The sequence below is a fragment of the Grampus griseus genome, assembly GCF_964374135.1.
Source record: "Grampus griseus genome assembly, chromosome: 6".
Classification (NCBI taxonomy): Eukaryota; Metazoa; Chordata; class Mammalia; order Artiodactyla; family Delphinidae; genus Grampus; species Grampus griseus.
Genome location: NC_139000.1, coordinates 16,918,288 through 16,938,492, shown reverse-complemented (window position 1 = coordinate 16,938,492; position 20,205 = coordinate 16,918,288). Strand labels below are relative to the sequence as shown.

Here is a 20,205-nt window from a genome sequence, read left to right as displayed (position 1 = left end):
GTGCATGTATATAATATATATTACATACATGTATGTATGTATTCATGTGTATAAAAATATATTCACATCTTTATATATATATATATATATATATATATGGCTGGCTATATTTATCTATAGTTATCTCTTTGTCACTAGACAGATGTAGGGTGACCTATTTAAGGAGGTCCCATTATAGAAAATGAAACCTTTTTTCTTTTAAAGTAATCATCTACTTATAATGTATCTTTTAGTGACCCTATTTTATTTCCCAAGATGATGTCAAGGGAATAAAGTAAAAATGCAGAAATTCTTTGAGACATACTCACTCCCTATCCAGCTCAAACTTTCTTAATCATCTTTAGATCAGATGAGAATGGGGGCCAAATCCTGGGCGATCATTCTGAACGCTACAGCAGTTCATCAAGAGGAAAGCTAACGCACGCTGAGTCAGGCAGACGTGGATGTGAGTCATGGCTGTACTATCATTCCTTTGGGTGTCACTGGTATATCACTTGTGCTTCTTCAGTTTCCTCAGATATAAACTGGGTCACTAACACGTAACTGAGAGGGTTTGGGGAGGATTAAATGAGATTGCATTATAGAACACTGAGCATAATGGCTTGCAAGTAGCAGATCTCAGGAAATGTCAGCATCCTTGTTATTGATGCAAGGCCTTGTTTCCTGAAAAGTTAGATACAAGGTAATGGTGAAGCCACCAAACTCCCTCCATTGAAGTATGAGATATTCTCTGTACCGTCTCCCAAAACGTTCCCCTGATTACCCTGCTCTCCCCCTACAGATTCCAAGCTGTGTGACCTTGACCATGGCCCTTCCCCTCTTCAGGGCGAGTAGATAAAATTGGCTGGTTTCTAACAGTCCTTCCAGCTCCAATATTCCAGATCAGAAAAGCAAAGGCAAACGTGAAAGCATTTTTGAACAGATGAAATATATATATTTTCATGACATCCCGCCTCGCATTTCAGTTGTATAAGCATGAACAAACACCACCAGTGAAACATCCTGTATCCCTCGCACCATCTCACGCAGCTGTGCTTTCACTCATGCCACTCACTCTGCCTGAAATGTCCTTCCCCCACTTCTCTGTCTAGTCCTTTAAACCTCAGCTCTTGGGTCATGAGTTCTCAGCAAGCCTTTGTGAAACCTGCTGTCTCTGGCTGGTTAAGTACTCACCTGTTAGGACCCTCAGTGACTCATGCTTCTGTCTTCCAACTACCCTCTCATCACCCTGAGTGCCCCTGGAGGGCATCCTTAATCAACTCCATGTGCCCAAGACCAAGCCCAGGGTCCAATAATGAGTAGATCTCATTATGCATTGATTGTATTTCTACAGTGAGAGGCAGTGAAGGGAAGGGCAGGGTTTTATTTATTTCTGAATAAATTTGAATGGTACATGGTACATAGTAGATCCTCAATTACTTCTTGGAAGAATGAACGAATGAATCCATTATAAATGCCTCTTTGAGGGTAGGTGACTGACATATACCTACATCTGTTTGGCAATTCTCCATCTGTGTGGGAGAGAGAGCTGAAAACAATTCACAGGAGGCACTTAGCGCAAATCAGTATCCTCTCCACATCCTCAGGTGGCCTCTCAGGTTCTGTCAGAAACCCCATTCTGAAGATGGATGGGGGCGGGGGGGAGCATCCTTGAGAGGATTGATTTTTTTCCTATTCTTTGAGTCATGAAGATAAACAGATGAACCCAAGTGACTATGGAGGAGCCTTGCACTCATTCACTGATTCACTCATTCACCAGATGAAGGGCATGCCTGGAACCAGGCAGGTCCAAGTTCAAGTTCTTGTTCTTTCCAGTGGTGTGACCTTCTCTCTGTGAAGCTCAGCTTCTGCAGTCCCAACATGGAATAAAACCATTCACCAAAATGGGCTGTTGTGAGGGTTAGATAAGATGATATATGTAAGATATGTCATACAGCCCTTGACCTATAAAAAAACATTCAATACATGGCCGTTACTGGCTTGACTGTTACTGCTATTATCGTCATGCCCCGTCCCTGTGCCAAACCTTCTGCCTAGATTTAGGAATACCCAGATAAGGCCTCAAGAACTTGCAGTCAGTCTGGAGAAATAGATAAGTAAGCAGATAATGACGGCAATGCCCAGTTTGCTAAGCTCTATGCCAGAACGAAACATAGTAAGAAGCAAAGGTTCTGATAGCTTCTAAGTGCAAAACATAGAAGAATTGGGAATAAAAAGGACTTCCCTGACATTCCAATTACAGTTAAGTTCAAAGGTAGCGGAGTAGGCTGGCCCATCTTACCAAGTCTACTCATACCCAAAATGTGACAGAAAGGCTGGATAACCAACTAAACAGCCTGGCTAACCATGCAGGAGGTGATGGCCCCGAGTTCCGGTACCTGAGCTATCGTGTACCAGCTGTGCAGCTTTGGGTGGGTCGCTGCCCTTCTCTAAGCCTCAGTTTTCTCATTGGGAAGTTGAGGAGAGCAGTCTTCACAGAATGGGGCTATTGTGAGAATTAAACAAGTAAATGCACAAAGCATTCAAGATGATGTTTAGAACAAAGCCAGTGGTCAGTAAATGGCGGTTTAAAAAATTCTGACAGAGGAAAACTGCCTTGAGAAAGAAATCAGAAAACTTATGTCCTAGCCCTGGCCCTGCCCCCTTATAAACTGAAGAAGTTTGCAGAAAGTTCACTGGTCCTCATGTGTAATTTTTTAACGGGGTGGCCGTAGCAGCCCTGTGAGTGAAGTGTTCATTTAACAGACAAGGAAAGACAGCCTCCTAGAAGTGACTTTGCCCAAGGTCGCAGAGTCAGTTAGAGGCAGGGCACACATTTGGTTCCAGAATCCAAAGTCCATGATAGTCCTGAAGCTCTCAGTTTGTCCCTAGAGTCGGCGGTATCCGGACTCTGTGGCCTTTGCTCAGGGCATCATTCTCAGGGAATGTGTTGCAGACACACACGGTCCATGGAGAGATCCCTAATACTGTGCCAACCTTACACCACTGTGCCAACAACCCAGCCTTCTGAGACAGAAAAGAGAGCTCAGACTCTCAAGGAAGCCGGAGGCTATGGAGAAGCTGGTCAACACTTAATACACTCAAAATAACTTTCATACAGGCAGGGAGCTTCGCACGTGAGCTGGCTTCTTGAGAAATCTTGGGTGGGGAAAGGAGGTTTGGTAGCGGTGCTGGTCTGCAAACAAGACACAGCCTCATCAGTGAAGACCTCCTTTTGCATCCCTGGTGAATGGTGCCCCTCACTCTTGTGTCCGTCACAGCATCTCTATCTCTTTTCCTTGATTTAACTGTTTTCAAAGGGAACTTACCTCTCCCTGCTGTTATATTATACATTCATGTGTTAACTTTGTTTATGGCTCTAATGGAATAGAACTTCCATAAGATAGGACCTCCATTTTGTTCATTACTTTATTGTCAGTGCTGAGAGTAGCACTAGGTGCTTTGTTGGTGCTTACTAAATATCTTTTGGATGGATGGATGGATGGATAAGTGGATAAGTGGATAAATGAGTGGGCAGATAGATGTCTCTACAAATGGCCTGGAAGTCCCAAAAGGGACTGAGTCTGAAGCATCCTTGAGTCCTGTCCTAGGGCTAGAAGACTGGAAGATACTTAGTGAATTCACACACACACACCACACACACACACACACACACACACACACACACACACACACACACACACACACACACACACACACACACACACACACACACTGCTGTTAGTTCCCTCCTAGGGCCAGGGAAAGGGCACTGTGGATAATTAAAAGGCAAACAGGACAACAGTCAGGCTACTTCTCCTTGCTTTGAGGGCAAAGAGGAGAAGTTGGTCTGCATTCCAAGCCTGTTTAATCATTTACTTACTTGTAAATGCTCAGGAGACAATGAACCAGAAAGCGAAGAAGTGAGGTGATGTCCGACCCAATTATTCATGCACAATCACCTTCCACAGAAAGCAAATTGATAGCTATATCTATTTGCTATTCCTAGTCCTAGACCTGGATGGAAATAATAGGACTTTAAGTGAAAGGGGACACCCATGATGCAGCATCAAGTCCTGGCTGTCCCTGATCGGCCGTACAGCCCTGGGCCAGCCACTTCACCTTTCTGAGCCTCAGTTTCCCCATCTTTAAAAAGACCATGATAACAGGTACCTTTTCCTCTTTATGTAAGGACCCATCTTGAGACTCATGTTTATAAGAGAACTTTCTCTGTTGCAAAGTGATTGACACAGAGCAATGTTTAGTAAAATAAGTGTTGAAAAAGAAAGAAGAAACCCGATACCAGCAGCAACTCGAGCAGAGTCACTGCAGTCACAGAAAGCAAAGATGCAAACCCAGAGGCTTTCCAGTATCTCCAATGCCTTCATTCTACCCATCAAGTTTCTGCAAAACGTATCACAAGTCACACACTAGGGGTCTTTACGAGGCACTGCTTTGCTGCCATTTCCCAGCACCGGTGATGGAGCTGTCAGTTGTCTGGAAGGCGTGTTGTGACAGCCTGGGGGGGTCTCCCCTACTGGGTCTGATCAGGAAAACCCCGGGAAAGGTAGTTACTAAGGGCAGAGGGTCAAGCACAAGATGACAACCAATGAAAACGGAGAAGGGAGGGGACTCAAGGGAAGGCAGATTTGAGCAATGACAGAGGCGGGAAGCAAAAATCGCTCAGTGCCCTCCTTGCAACCATCATGGCTGACCTGGTACGATTCACCCTTTCCTCTTTACCTTCCTGCTCCTTGTCTCCTGAGTTTTCAAAAACACAGAATTCAGCATTTCCTGAGTCCCCCAAGTTAGCGGAGAGAACTGCCAGCCATCTACCGCCTTATTCTTAGTAACTCTTCTTACCTCGGCGATGCCCTCCACCCTGGGGAACACCTCTGGCAACCCAGGGCACAGGCTGCAGGGGGCGCTGGTATGCGATGCTTTCCTTCCTTGTTCAGGGAACATCCCAACTGAAACACGGTTAAGCCCCTACCCTCGCCATGAGCGCTAAGCACCTCAGAACGTGTTCCCTGAGGCCTTGCTGTCACAAGCTGGGCTGCTCCAAGGCAGCTCTCCAAGTTCTGCTTCCCCAATCTCTCCCTAAGATTCTGCATCTATATCCTTCCACGGACCTCCCTCAGATCCAGCCCCAGCTGGGCTTCCAAGACTGTACATTGTCCTTAGCTCAAGTCCAGGGTGAAGTACAGGAACCCCAAACCTCAGCACTTCATAGCCTAAAGGGGTCAGTGATAGCTCCCCCAAACCAGCCACCCAAGAAGACATATCATTCAGGGGCCGCTAGAGCTGAGGCTGGAAGGATGAGGTGTGGGAGAGCCCAGGAACTGGGTCAATTAAAGAGGAATTAGATGCAGCTCAACTAAATGACCACGTCATAGAATCACCTCCTTCCCATGTTGGTGACGGGTTGAGCTCAATCAAGGACGACTAGCTTGGGTTCCCGGCCCCTCCAGAGCCCTGTGGATTTTGAACCAACCAGAACACCCTGGAGGAACAGGTGGAGGTGGGATAGGACTGCCCCAGAGAAAGTCCCTGTTTCTGAATCTCATCTTTTTTTTTTTTTTTTTTACATCTTTATTGGAGTATAATTGCTTTACAATGGTGTGCTAGTTTCTGCTTTATAACAAAGTGAATCAGTTATACATACACATGTGTCCCCATATCTCTTCCCTCTTGCGTCTCCCTCCCACCCTCCCTATCCCACCCCTGTAGGTGGTCACAAAGCACCGAGCTGATCTCCCTGTGCTATGCGGCTGCTTCCCACTAGCTATCTATTTTACGTTTGGTAGTGTATATATGTCCATGCCACTCTCTCGCTTTGTCACAGCTTACCCTTCCCCCTCCCCATATCCTCATCTTAATCCTGAGCCCCCAAGGAAGCTGGGGATATTCATTTCCAAGGCTGCCATAAAAGTCACCACAAACTGGGTGGCTCGATACCCACTACTTGGTCCATAGATGTTCTCAGCAAATTGTTCTGTTACTACTATCATATTCACCAACAACTGCATCGTCTCTCTTTCCTTTATAGGGAACATTTTTTTTTTCTTTTTGCATTTCTCTCTCTCTCTCTGAAAGCTTTTACGTCCCCCTGCCTTTTATCCATACTGTTCTGAAATTGCACCACAATGCAACTAGGTGTGGGTTTTTCCTCCCCTTTTTGTTCTCAGTGGACACTTTCAATTTGAATATTTGTTTCTTTTTTCTGCACAGGGAGGAATTTTGACATGATTCCCTCCCTCCTATTGTCTGTGACTAGTTTCTGGGGTTCCTCCCCCTTTGCTGTCAACAAGCGAGTTTTCGAGCGGCTTAGCCAGGGTCTCCCGTTCGTGAAGCCTCCCTGGATGCAGGGCTGCATGGCCCTTCCAGGAGGCAGAGAGCAGGCTGGCAGTGGAACTCCTGAGGAAATCAGGGAGGGGCCGGATTCTGGAAGGATGCCCTGTCTGCAGTTTCCCTCAAGCAATCGGTCCTCACTCAAAAGGAGGATATCATGGAAAATTGCTGGACCTAAATCAGTATCAGGCTCAGTGGAAGTCAGGAGTTCAGAACTTAACCCTCTTAATGAGATTTTCAGGCAAGTCACTCAAGCTTCCTTCCTCACCAGTCAAGTGGCAATGATGATTTACCTTCCCTGACTCCCAGGGTGGTTGGGAGAAGCAAATGAGAGGATGCAGGCGAAGAGGTTTTGAAATTCACTAAGTGCCATTTACATACATGTGTATGTATGTAAGCAATACACATGCATGAAATTAAAATATACTCTCAAAACTCTCACTGCATTATAAACACTGAAAATCTACATTTCTGCTCATCCTTCAAGATCCAGTTGAAATGTCCCTGTTACTATTTATTTGACTCAGCACCTGAAATAATTGGCTTGAATTTAGAACCACACTTAAAAAAAAGCAAGAAAGAAAAGGATATATTTAAACAAGAGAACTGCACACAGGGCACAGCAGCACCAACTGTGAGTAGTGGACATTCAGACTGACCAAGGAAGACAGTAGTTTTGTGTTTCCCATCCCATTTTCCCTCTGGATTATAAATGCTCACTGAGTGTAGCAGAGAGAAAATGACCCAACTTCTTACATTTCTGTCTCTGTATCTCTTGTCATAAAAACATATATAGGTTAATTCACACAAATTAAATGTGCATATGATAGGACTCCACTGTTATAAAACGCTTCTTGTATCTGTCTTATGAACTGGAGATCCCTCCCTGTAAGATTCCATTTGGACCAATGACTCCCCACTAAAATGTTGATGGACTCTCGCTGTAACAGAAGGGGATCTTTGCAATGCTGTGTACAAGGGCTGGGCAGCAGGAAGGGGAGTTACAGGAGAAGTAACTGGCAGAGGGCTAGAGGCAGAGCCAACCTTCTCTCCCCAGATCAGAGAAGGCAGCAGTGGTACCCAGCTGCCCGCAACCAGGCTGCAAAGGAAGCTGTGGGCAGGGATAGATGGTGTCTGGGATGCAGAGTGAGACTAGTTAAACTCAGCAGAGACCAAACAGACGTGCCTGGGGTCCAGACCACTGCCCCATGACCCCGCTTCCTCTTTCTCTTCCCGGCCCTCCAGTGCCAGCTAAGCTCTCCTGATCAGTCCACGTGTCTCATACCATGCTCATGCCATGCTTGGCAGGGGCTGGAGAGAAACCTGGTGGGAGCAGACAGACACATTCATCTTTCTAAACTAAAATCTCCCTTTCCAACTGTCAGAAGAGAAAGAAACTCAGAGCTCTTCAGGCTAGCCAACACCGTTATGATTATTAGTTTGTGAACGCTTTCCTTTTTAAAAAATCTTAATTGGGTACCAATTTCTGGAATAAAAAAACAACATAAAAAATTTCCAGTTCAAGTGAAGATTCGGAGTCTGAAATTTCTAGGGTTCCATGGAACAGAACTAGAAAAAAAGTACTCTTTCATTTTGCCAAGGGGAATATCAAGACATTCATCGGCACTGACAAATTAATTGCGCTAACTGAGTCAATCTTCACAGGGAATCTGAGGTTGGTGCTAATATACCCATTTTGCAGGTAAGAAAACTCAAAGAAGTTATGTCATTTGCTCCAGGTCACAAAATGAATCTGTATCAGACCCATGATCAGAACCCAGACCTGTAAGACTCAGTAGAAAATCTGGGAGGGTTTCTTCTCCCCTCTGGAAAAATCTCCTCCCATCTAAAAGCGTATTACTGTAACTACAAGCAAACAATATAAACAACCACCACTGCAACAAAACAGCATCATTTGCACAGCACTTAGGTTTAAAAGCCTTTCCCTGCAGCACTCCCTCAGCTCTGCATTACACGGCTGGGACCAGGGAGAGGCGAGGGAGGTGCTCATCTGGCATGCAAAACGTAAAGGGATGCCAAAAACTTAGTAATCAAGATAAATAATATTTTAAAACACTACTTTAAAAAATCAAAATGAATGCATTCCTGAGTGTTCTGACAACCCTTTCAATTCCGTGCCCAAGATGAGTGAAGCATTCATTCCCCTACTCTAGCCCCAGCCCTACAGTCGGAAGATCCCTGAAATGGGGAGGAAATGTATTATTGTACTATTTTACTATGAGGAAGGTGATTAAATAACATTTCCAGGGAACTAAAGGCAGGTCCTTCTGACTCCAGGCCTTAAACTCCTCTTAGGCCAGCTGTGGGCCTCTCAGCCCTGGGAATCCAGTGATGTCGGTGTGATGGGGCTAGGGTAGAGCTGAGTCCCATTACACATACCCCGAAACCAAGGCACACAGTAGCCAAATGAGTTGTGCAAAAACCCAGGGTTACGGTGTGGCAGAGCTCAGTAATAAACTCAGTTCTGATAGGATCCCACAGTCCACACAGCCTTCCATCATTACCAAAACATGAGGATTATTGTGAATAAGATGCAGAAACGTGAAGGCTCTGAGAGAGCCTGCAGATGGCCACCATTCTGAAGCAGTGGTAACTGGGCTCTGTGCTTCCTACCATCCTGGGGAAATGCCAAGGAGGCTGTCCTGGGCTGCAGGCAGTGAGCTGGAGACAGTGGGGCAGTGGGCAAGCAGTGGAAGAAACACCAGCCTGTTGGTTGGTTGGAGACTTGTCCAAAGAATGTCATGAGCAAAGGAGAGAGTACTCAGGGCAGGATGTGGGATGCCGGGGGCTGGCTCTGACATTTGAGTCTCCCTCTGTATTGAGCTGTACGCTCTGTGAGAGCAGGGGTGTTATCTGTTCAATGCTTGGTATCTTCGGTGCCTGAAACAATGCCTAACACATAGCAGGGGCTTGATAATAGACAAGATAATGGACGAATCTCAGACTTTGAGATTCAGTTGGGTACAATGAGCCCTAGACTCTGAGTTCTTCCACTGCCTCCACGCAAGGGGCAACCTCTCTCTGCCTCAACGTCCTCACCTGTAAAATAAATACAACATACCTCATGGGTGAGTTAATATAGGTTAAGCTCTAGGGACAGTGTCTGGCACCTCATAAGCGCTACATAAATGAGGCAAAAGAATAATAAGAGGGCTTCCCTGGTGGCGCAGTGGTTGAGAGTTCGCCTGCCGATGCTGGGGACACGGGTTCGTGCCCCGGTCCGGGAAGATCCCACATGCCACGGAGCAGCTAGGTCCATAAGCCATGGCCGCTGACCCTGCGTCCGCAACGGGAGAGGTCACAACAGTGAGAGGCCCATGTACCGCAAAAAAAAAAAAAAAAAAAAAAAAGATAATAAGAAAAGTTAGCCCCCAAAAGCAAACAGAATAGAGGTAGCTGATATTTTCTTTTTGTGTCTGACACTGGTTCAGGCTCCACTGCTGGCCTCAGAGGAGAGAATGCAGAGCAAGGCCTGAACCATGGAGGGAGGGAGACAACCACTGTCTGGCACCTTCTACCCACCAGTCCCGGCCCTCCCCACTTTACCAACATTATTCTACTTAATCCTTACAAGTTTGTGAAGTAGGCTCTATTATTATCCCCTTTTCCCAGATTGAGCCTGAGAGAGAGGAGGTAATTTGTTCAAGGTTGTTAGAAGGGCTGGTCAATGAGGCCAAGTAGCTCTGAAGGTCAAGTTCCAATGGCCGCTGTGCCACGCTCTGGCACACCTCACTCTTCCTCTCTGTGCACCCATCTGCAAGTAGGGAGTCAGAGAGGAGATACTGGTGCGAGGCCTCCTGCCTCCAACACTTGGTGGATACAGGCTAGCCAGTCTCCTTGGAGACATGCAGTCGTGTTTCCCAAGGAGCCCAGGGTGAGGGCTGCCACTGGCCATGGTTTTGGGAAGGTGGCAAAGTGAAACCCCACCACCTTACAGAGCTGCAATTACCACCCCACTCCCTGGAGGGAGGAAAGAGGTGTTTAATAAAGACACTCCCAACCCCATCCAGTGCAGGAAGGAAGGGCAGAGGTGTATCCCCGGAGGCTCTGGGCAAGAGAACCCACTGGTTTGCAGGTATTCCCTCAGGTCCCTTGGCCCAGCCCTGTGTATCCATGGCAGGGGAACAGAGGCTGGGCTCCCTTTGTACGCTCTCACTGAGGGACAGTGGGATGTCAGGGATGTAGGTGACAGAGTTCAAACCCAGACTGGCCTGACTCTGGGAGGCTGGTGAGTGATGCTGGTCAAGTCCTTGCTCCTCTCAGAGCCTCATTTATGAAAGGAGATTGTACCAGGTGGTCTGCAGGGGTCCTCCCAGCGCAGAACATCTTATGAGTGTATGCATCGATAAAGTCACAACCAGCATCTCTGGCTCTGGCCCAGCCTGTAACTGAATCTCTTCCACAACACCCTTCAGTGATGAGAGACTCATTACTTCTTTTTTGCGTGTGTGTGGTACGCGAGCCTCTCACTGTTGCGGCCTCTCCCGTTGCGGGGCACAGGCTCCGGACGCGCAGGTTCAGCGGCCATGGCTCATGGACCCAGCCGCACCGCGGCATGTGGGATTTCCCAGACCGGGGCACAAACCCGTGTCCCCTGCGTCGGCAGGCGGACTCTCAACCACTGCGCCACCAGGGAAGCCCGAGACTCATTACTTCTTGGAAAGCATAGCACCCTGGAAGAAATTTTGAATGACTCTCTGATGAACTGTGTGACATAAGAGAATGAATTCTCTTCTCTGAGTCTCAATTTAATCAGTAGAGAAACAAGGATGCTGGTGCCCACCTGGAAGGATTGCTGTAAGGATTAAATGAGCTAATGTGAGTGAAGTTCCTGGTACCCAGTAGCATTGGCTATTATTCTCCAAGTTGCCAAGTTGCCACTCTCCCAAGTAGAAACAAACAAAAAGGGGGAAAAATGGTCTATTCACATGCAGATACTAAACTTCCAGCCTTTCCCTGCTGGAGGATATTCCACAATACTCAAGGATCCATCAGGCAGGGAATGCTTCTTCCTAGAACCTGAGGTGCATCACTTTATCAGTGTGAAAACTGAGGCCCAGAGGGTGCATCTGCCCTGCCCAAGGTCACACAGCAAGGCAGCAGCAGACGCAGGATTCCTGAATCCCAAAGTCATCATATACTCTACTGGGGTAACCAAGAGGCCCTGTCATCCTTGGCTAACAGCATCCCCCCAGAGACAAAAGGCAGCACTGAGTCCCCACAATCAAGTCAGCCCGTGTTTCCTAAGCCAGACACTGGGCAGGACACTTGGAGTCCAGAGAGGAATGAGAAGTGGCCCCTCCTCCCAGGGGGGGCTACAAGTGGGGGAGGGACGGCAGAGGAGTTAGGGAAACCTGTCCACACAGTTTCCGGAATATAATCCTCCCTCACTCCTTTTTTCCTCCTCTCTCTGTAAAAGGCCCAGCGGAGCAGACAGATGTTGACAACATCTGGGCCACTGTTGTCAGGCAGCAAGTGGCTCTCAGCTCCCACTGGAGAAAAGACGCCGCTGGTGTGAGGAATGATAATCAAGAGCTCACGTTTGCGGAGTGTTCTCTCCGGTTTCAAGAGACATCCCCAATCCTTCTCACTCCCGTTCATTAGCCCCAGTGAGTGCTGCAGACAGAAGCTGTCTCAAAGCCAGGCAGGGCCATTTCCACTGCTTAGAAGGCAAAACCGAGGCTCACAGAAGTTAAGCTTCCTGCCCCAAATCACAGAGCTAATAAGGCAGCTAGGGCCCGAACACAAAGCCCCATGACTCCCGGAACAGTACTCCTTCTCTGCGCTAGGCTCAGGCATGGGCTGCAAGTGAGCACAAAAGTGAACGCAGCCCTCTCTCTATATTTAAAGGAAGTGAGCGCGTACTAGGTGCCCGGCACAGGATCACGTGGGTAGTACGCTTACTCGTGAATTCTCTCAACGTTATGAGATAAATGTTACTTTTATCCTTCCTTTTTGGATGCAGACGTTGAGACGCAGAGAGGTCAAGTGACCTACCTGTGGTCACAGTGGCGACTAGAAGGTCCAGGGACTTGGTGGGAAGGACTGGGGACACTGGGTTCCCGGCCCTGCCATCCTTGCAAACCGTGTGACACTCTTGGCAAGAGGCAGAGCCGGACTTTGACTCCCAAAGCCAGTCGACTTTGGGTGTGACTGTGTGTGTGATAGTGGAAGGGGACTGGGAAGGTTTCAAGGAGGAGGGACTGAGTCTTGAGAAGTAGGATTCTGCGAGAATAAAGAAAAGGGCGTCACAGGCTGAAGCAATGTCTTGTGCTTGGCATGCTCCCAGAACATGAGGTTGCTACAGCTGGAGCAGAGTGAGGAGGGGGAGAGGAGCTGAGGTGGGGACATACCATGAAGACAGAGAGCAGAAGACCAAGAGACCAGGCAGTGACAATAATCCAGGGCAGTCGTCGTAAATTCGGAGCAGACGCTCGAGCTGCCCTCAGATGGTCCTTCTTACAGACTCGCCCTTCTGTAACGTTTGTCAGGTCTTTCTCCAGGATAACAATCTTTGAAAGGGTTTCTAGAACTTATCTAGTCCAATCCCAGTTTTGCAAATGGGGGTCCAAAGTCCAGAGACGGAAGGGCTTTGTACAGACTCACTTAGCACATCAGGGATGTAACTCAGGATGGAACCCTGGCTTTCTGCTTCCCTGGTAGACACTCTCCAGCCCTCGACACCATACTCAGCCTCATTTTCTGCATATCATGAGGCTGTAGCACAAGGTTCACATTCACTCCCCGACTACCTGAGTCTTGGTTAAATTTGTCCTTATGATGCTTTTCAGAGTTGACACTGCAGCTCCTCAGAGCCTGCATGACTCACGAGTTCTCTCTAATGGATTCGTTTGGGTACATTTTCAGCTAGAAGAAACTTTGACAGCTGCACTCCTACAAGCCAAGAGCACCTTCTAAAGGATCCATCTGGTTTCATTCACACTAGAGGTCATTTTGACTTGTGTATCACTTCAAGCAGTGAGTGTCTTATGAAGAAGGGGCCTAAACACAAATACCTATAGAGAACGTACATAGGGAAGGGAAGACGATACAATAAAAGAGACAACAGGGAGTGGTGGGGACAATGGCAAACTACAGCACGTGTGATCTTTCCAAAGGGGTATCTGCTACTGAAATCCAGCTCATCGTTACCATCAAGGATGTGGATCAACTGTACGTAGAGCATGCAGTTTTGCACACGCACACACACATATTCTATAATTTCGTTTGAAATCTGATTTTCAAACTTTGGACAACCGATTTTTTTTTTTTTAACTGTGGACAAAATAAGACTCATCTGTGGCTTAGAGATGCTCTTGGGCTCCCAGTTTACAAACTGTTCTACAGGGTCCAATTAGTTTCACTGAACTTGGGGCTAACTTTGACATTCGCATTACTATAGATCCTCTTAGAGAGTGCTTCCTGTGTGGACTGGCTCCCCTGGACTCAGCTGACGTCCTCCTGAGCATTCCTATAGACTGCTGGACTGAAAACGGGCAAGTTTCCACCTAGAGGCTGTAACCTATAAATAGATCTCAAACCTCCATTTCTTTGACACTCTGCTGGTGGATATAATTGAGTTTCTCTCTGTACCAAATGAGCCCCGTGTTCTTAGTACTCGATGTACTTAATGGAGGAAAGTCAGGACGAGTCTGAAAAAGCAAGAATAACGTGGAAGTGTAACAGGGATATGTGGGCTGGAGGTATCATAAAGGTTTTATCGCCTCTTGTTAGAAGAGAAAAGCATAAGTAATGTAATCACTTCACTCTCTGCAAAATCAAGGCTTTATGCTACCCTGCCCAGCTACATATATACAGGTGGCCTGGAGACATGGATGAGGACTCGGCCGCTGCCAGTTGATTCTCAGTAGGAGGCAGGTGGGCCCAAGGATGACTGGAGGTGATGTTTGGCTGGGAAACCTTCTCTCCCTGGAACATGGTAAGAAGACGTCCATAGGGGGGTTCCTCAACACATGTCATGTGGGCCCTGTTGGCGTGTGGAGCCCGCCATGCAAGGCTGAGGCTGCCCAGAGCAAAACCTGCTGCCCGAATGCCACAGGGGTTTTTGTGTGTCCCCTCAGTGTGGCCCTGCAGATGGAGGACACCAACTCCAAGCTCCTAGTTTGCCTGCTGACTCATTCATTCTTTCACTTATTCATTCATTCTATAAATATTGAGTGATTCATCACCATCACTGTCACCACGATCACCAGAAACATCAATGTCATCTATTTAGAGTCTTCTATTTTTCAGGCACTTTGCATCTGCATAGATAATTCTCTTCAATTCTATAAGAAATCTGCAAGGAAAGTATTGCTATTCCATTTTACTAGTAAGGAAACCAAGGGCCAGCCAGGTCATGTGATATGCCAAAGTCACATATCTATGAAGTGACAGAGCTGGGGTGTGCAACTAAGTTGTCTGACCCCCCCACCCCGCTAAAATTATGGTTTTCTCATTGCAATACACTACCTTTGTTAATAGTATAACATTTTATAGTGTGTTGGAAAGAAATCCTTTGATTCTCATAACTGGGAGTGGATCGAATTATATTCATTTTCCAGAAATAAGAATGAGTCTTAGACAGTTTAAATGACTTGCCAGAGCCACACAGCCATTGTGTGGGTCTGAAACATACGTCTTCTCCCTCCGAGACCAGAATTCTTTAAAACAGGACATAATACCCACCTGTATGGTGGGAATGACAATCATTCGTAACCCTGGAAGCTGTCAATTACTGATGCTTCACTGTGTGCCAGAAGTCCTACTAAGCACTTGAATAGAACAGACTCATTTAATCCTCATAACCACCCTATAGAGTCAGTGTGACTATTACCATAATAAAGAAACTGGGCTCCGAAAAGTAAACAATGCTTGCCTACGCTACACAGCTAGCAAAGAGCAGAGCCAGCACTGATACCACGGTTTTTCTGACCTGAATTCTTAACCACACCCATGATGTACAAGGAAGGCCTTGTGAGGGATATCAAAGCTGAATCAGACCCAGACACTTTGTCAAAGACTTCAAGGTGCCTGTCCAATATGTATTCTCCCTTTCTTCCTTAGTGACAGACCCTGGTTTTATTTAAATGGGTACACTTCCAGCTAACAACTGCATCTGTCAGGTGAATAAGTTCTGGTCAATGAGATATTAAATATAAGTGTTGTGAGGGATTTCCAAAAGCTCCTTAAAGGGAGCTGCTTCAGCTAGGAGGTGTGCCTCATTTTCCCTTTCTTTTTTCCCCTTCCTGCTGCTTGAGGCTCAGGTATGATGGCTGACTTTCCTGCAGCCATCTTGCACCATGAGGATGTAGCTACACCTTAGGATGATGGGAAAATAAGGAAGGAAAGAGGGAAGGATGAAGGAAGAAAGGGGAGGGAGGGAGGGAGGGAGGGAGGGAGGGAGGGAAGGAGGGAGGAAGGAAGGAAAGAAGGAAGGAAGGAAGGAAGGAAGGAAGGAAGGAAGGAAGGAAGGAAGGAAGGAAGGAAGGAAGGGAGGAAGGGCTAAGTCCTTGAAGACACCACAGAGCTGCTCTGTCAGCCCTGACTATCCTGTCATCAGACTTGTTCTATATGAGAAAAAAAATAAATTTCACCTAGTTAAGGCACTATTATTATGGCTTTCTTGTTATATGTAGTCAGACCCGATGCTAACTGATACAGATCTGCCCTCAAGTAGCTCCCAGTCCTGTAGGGAAGATGGACATGCAGCAAACTGATCACCAAGATACAAGAAGGGGGCTCCAGCCCCAAACAAAGGTGAGAAAACGGTTCCATTCATCTCCCGTGGGCTCTGCTGTCATGGCCCTGATAGCAAAACCCATGGGCTAGGGCATGCTCTGTGTAAGGGCAATGGATAAGCTGTCTATTCTGAAAGGCAAACACATTCATTTCTGCCCAGTGCTAGGATTGTAACCAATTAATCCTGCCCATCTGAAGGCTGATTAGTGGGAATATTTGGGTGAATGGATACTCACAGGCTAATAAGCCTGCTATATGAATGCTGCCTCACGCCTTTTTCTGACATAATATTGTGGATGTGTTTGCAGCGTCTGTGACTAATCTTTGAGTGGCGGGAGGCCCAGTCTGCAGGGCAGCAGAGGGCCGGGGCTCAGGGCACCACGGTCTCAGCAGCTGGCGCCGGCTCCGGCTAGTCCTCGGCATCTGTGTTTGAACCCACGTGGCCCAGGCTCTCCCCCCAACTGCCCTTCTGCCTCCTGAAAAGCAGAGGCCGGCAAAGGCGTCCAAGGAGTCTGGACACAGGCCGGGAGGCGGGTGGTCTCTGCCATGGCATCCAATCCTCCCTGAGTCCACTGGGCCACTCAAGCAAGTCCCTTCCTCTCTATGGCTTTCAATTAACTCATCTGAATGACTCACAATCATTTTTTTAAATCAAGGTAATAACACTTAACCTGACACCTACCCTCTTAACAAACTTTTAAGTGTACAATGCAGTACTGTTAATGAGATCCGTGCAGCTGATTTCTAGAACTTATTCATCTTGCACGACTAAACATATATACCTGTTGAATAGTAATGCCTCATTTCCCCTCCCCGCCAGCCACTGGCAACCACCATTCTACTCTCTGCATCTATGTGTTTGACAATTTTAGAGACTGCATATAAATGGAATCAGGCAATATTTGTCCTTCTGTGTCTGGCTTATTTCACTTATAACATAAGGTTCTCAAGGTTCATCCATGTTGTTGCCTATGGTAGGATGTCCTTCTTTTTCAAGGCTGAATAATATTCCATCACACACACACACACACACACACACACACACACACACACACACACACATATATTCCATTCTATACCTATATATCACATTTGCTTTATCCATTCATCTGTCAATGGAAATTTAGGTTGTTTTTGCATCTCGGCGATCATGATTATGAACAGGGCTGCAATAATCTTGAACCAGACTTACTTTGCCTCCTGGAATTTGCACATACTCTCCCTGCCTGGTACATCCTTTCCCACCACTGTCTGCCTAGTTAATTTCTTCCTATCCTTTAGATCACTGCTTCCTTCTGCAAAACCTTCTCCAGCCGCCACTTACCTAGGGCTCTCTATATTACACAGCATCCTGTGTTCCTGGCATCATCACAACTGTGTGTTTACTAGCTCCCTGAGGGCAGAGGCAACGTCTGATGGCCCACAATTATGTCCCTGGTGCCTGGCATAGTGCATGGAACAGAGATAAGACAAAAATGTGTGTGTTAAAGCTGTGTTCTGCCCATGTCACTAAACAGAGTAAGAGGCAAGCAAATGGAATGTAGGATTGAGGGGAAAAAAAAAAAAAACACGTTGCAAACCTCCAAATTGATATACAAATGTTAAGGAATTAGGAGTAATGAAAAAGTCCTTGAAGGTACAGAAAGAAAGCATTTCAATTCTTTAAGAGCTTCACACTTGCTCAATGTGTCACCAATAATTACCCTGGCTTTTCCTTCCCTCATTCGTTGTAATTAAGACAGAGTGTCTTTGTTAGTGGAGAAGCCAAGGTCCACGGCAGCAAGCGATCATGCAGGATGTAAATCCTGGCGCGTGGCACAACGACTGTGTGGCCCTGGACAAGTCCTGCAGCTGCTCTGGGTCTTGCTGTCCTCTCCTGTGCGACGGAATGAAAATCTCCACCCTCGAGCTCATGGGTTTTCGTGAAAATCAAACAGTTAGTCTGTATAAAATGGCTTGTAGTCTGCAAAATGCTATGGAAGTGTCACTTTAATAGCTTCCTGCTGGTGTCTCTAGCAAACAGACAGTGGATATTGGAATTTGGATTTCCGATCTCTAAATCCTGGGGAAGAGGACAGAGGTAAAGGAGAGTGTGGGGTGTCTGATGCACTTCTTTACTAAGTTTACTAAGTAGATGTACTGAGCATCTACTATGTGCTGAGCAAAGTGCTATTCTAGAAACTGGGGTATAAGAGGTGAGCAAAGCATGCCCTTCCCTCAAGGACCTTCCACCCTGGTGGGTGGGGGTGAGGGGCGCAGGTGGGTGAAGAAATGGTTACTATATGGCAGGTGTCTCTGCAAAGCTGTGAGCTGCAGGAACAGAGGGATGGTAGGCATTGACACTGACACAACTGTTCGGACCTGATCCTGAAGGAACTTCTGGAATAGGTGAAGGTGCCTGGATTCTATCTTGTGAGGGATTTTGAACATGAAAATGACCAGGTCAGACTTAGCAGTCGAAAGAACATTCTGGAAACAGGCAAAGAGGCAAAAGCACCAATAAAGGAAACCATGACAGGAGTCTTCTCAGAACTTCGGAGAGAAAAATGGAGAAAGAAAAACTGTAGCAGAACGGGAGGGAAAAATAAGAGAGAATCAGAAAGAAATGTTAATTGAAAATGTGAGGAGAGAATGCCTAATAAGAAACTTGTAAAGACAAAGACAGAAAACGCAAGGATTAATGGCTTGCCTCCTTATCTTAAGGATTTCTGAGGCCATCCACTGCCTATGCTGTTCATCACTCAGGCTGCACTCCTGGCTACAGGACAGAAACCTACCCAAACGGACTCTCTATCACTGAAGGAGATGCAAGAAACAGAGGGAAAACAGAGGCACAACAGAGGCACGGATTCTGATCCCAGTTCTGGCCCACCTGCATTGAGTGAGGTAGGGAAGTTACTTAACCTCTCTGATCTGCAGTCCCTTCATCTGCAGCACCTACATCACAGAGTGATGAGAGCGTCAAAGGAAAGGATACATGAAAGACACCTAATATAGTCCCTAGAACAAAGGAGTGCATTCATGTCCTTCCCCTTCATCCAACCTTTGCCTCACTCCAGACCCAAGATCACCAAACAACACTGAGCACCCACTGTGTACCAGGCGTGGAGGAAGACGATGCCTTGCCTGGGGTCTGCTCAAGGAATGTACCATGTCTCACTGGGCACTCAGAATTGCTGTGAAGTAGCTAGGTAAGCATCATCCTTATTGTGCAGACATAGGGCCTGAAGCCAAATGAAGGGAAGGGGCCATCTCTGCCCAGAGCTTTGATCTTTGAACTAACCCCAACCTCTTTTACCCCAGTTACAGCTAGGTCTGCGCACAGTGATCAGAGGTGGATCCCATGTCTCAGAAGAGCCTCTTCCCAGTGCGAGCAGATGTAAGCAGAGCCCTACTGTGTAGTCCTGTTTCCAAAGCCTGGTGGCCCACCACAAGGTTCCTCTCTCTTGCCCTGTCATCGACATCTGGACAAAAACCCCGGCAATTTATGTTTATGCCTCTTCTGCAAAGAACCGTCTGTGGGAACCAAAGGCAAATGACTTCATCCTTTTAGACCTTGGTTTCCTCATCTGCAAAGTGGGAAAATCCTCCCTAATCCTGCTGAATTCACAAGGGGCCACTGTTAAAATCATATATGAGAATATACGTGAAAGCATCATGTATAAACATGATACTTTTGGCAAGACTACTTTTAACCAGAAACACAAAAAAATTTTGTTCTCTTAAACAGACTTGTGGTTGCTAAGGGGGAGAGGGGGATGAGGGAAGGAATGCACCGGGAGCTCAGGGTCAGTAGATGCAAACTATTACATACAGAATGAATAAACAAGGTCTTACTATATAGCACAGGGAAGTATATCCAATATCCTGGGATAAACAGTAATGGAAAAGAATATGAAAAAGAATGCATATATGTGTATAACTGAGTCACTCTGCTGTACAGCAAAAATTAATACAACATTGTAAATCAACTATACTTCAATTAAAATAAAATAAATATTGTTCTCTTGACTGTCAAGGTTTTTAAGAGCATCTTAATTTTCTTTGGATCTAAAATGCCTGCTGGAGTCTGCCAGAGCTTAAGCCTCATGACAGCAGAGACTCCAACTTGAA

The 20,205-nt window shown here is 46.6% G+C and overlaps 1 protein-coding gene across 3 annotated transcripts in view; it reads right to left on the bottom strand.

The window, feature by feature from the left end:
- Window positions 1-20,205, bottom strand: part of ASTN2 (astrotactin 2) — a gene marked incomplete at both ends in the record, with an annotated part of 911,329 nt that overhangs the window by 695,360 nt on the left and 195,764 nt on the right. The window lies entirely within an intron of this gene.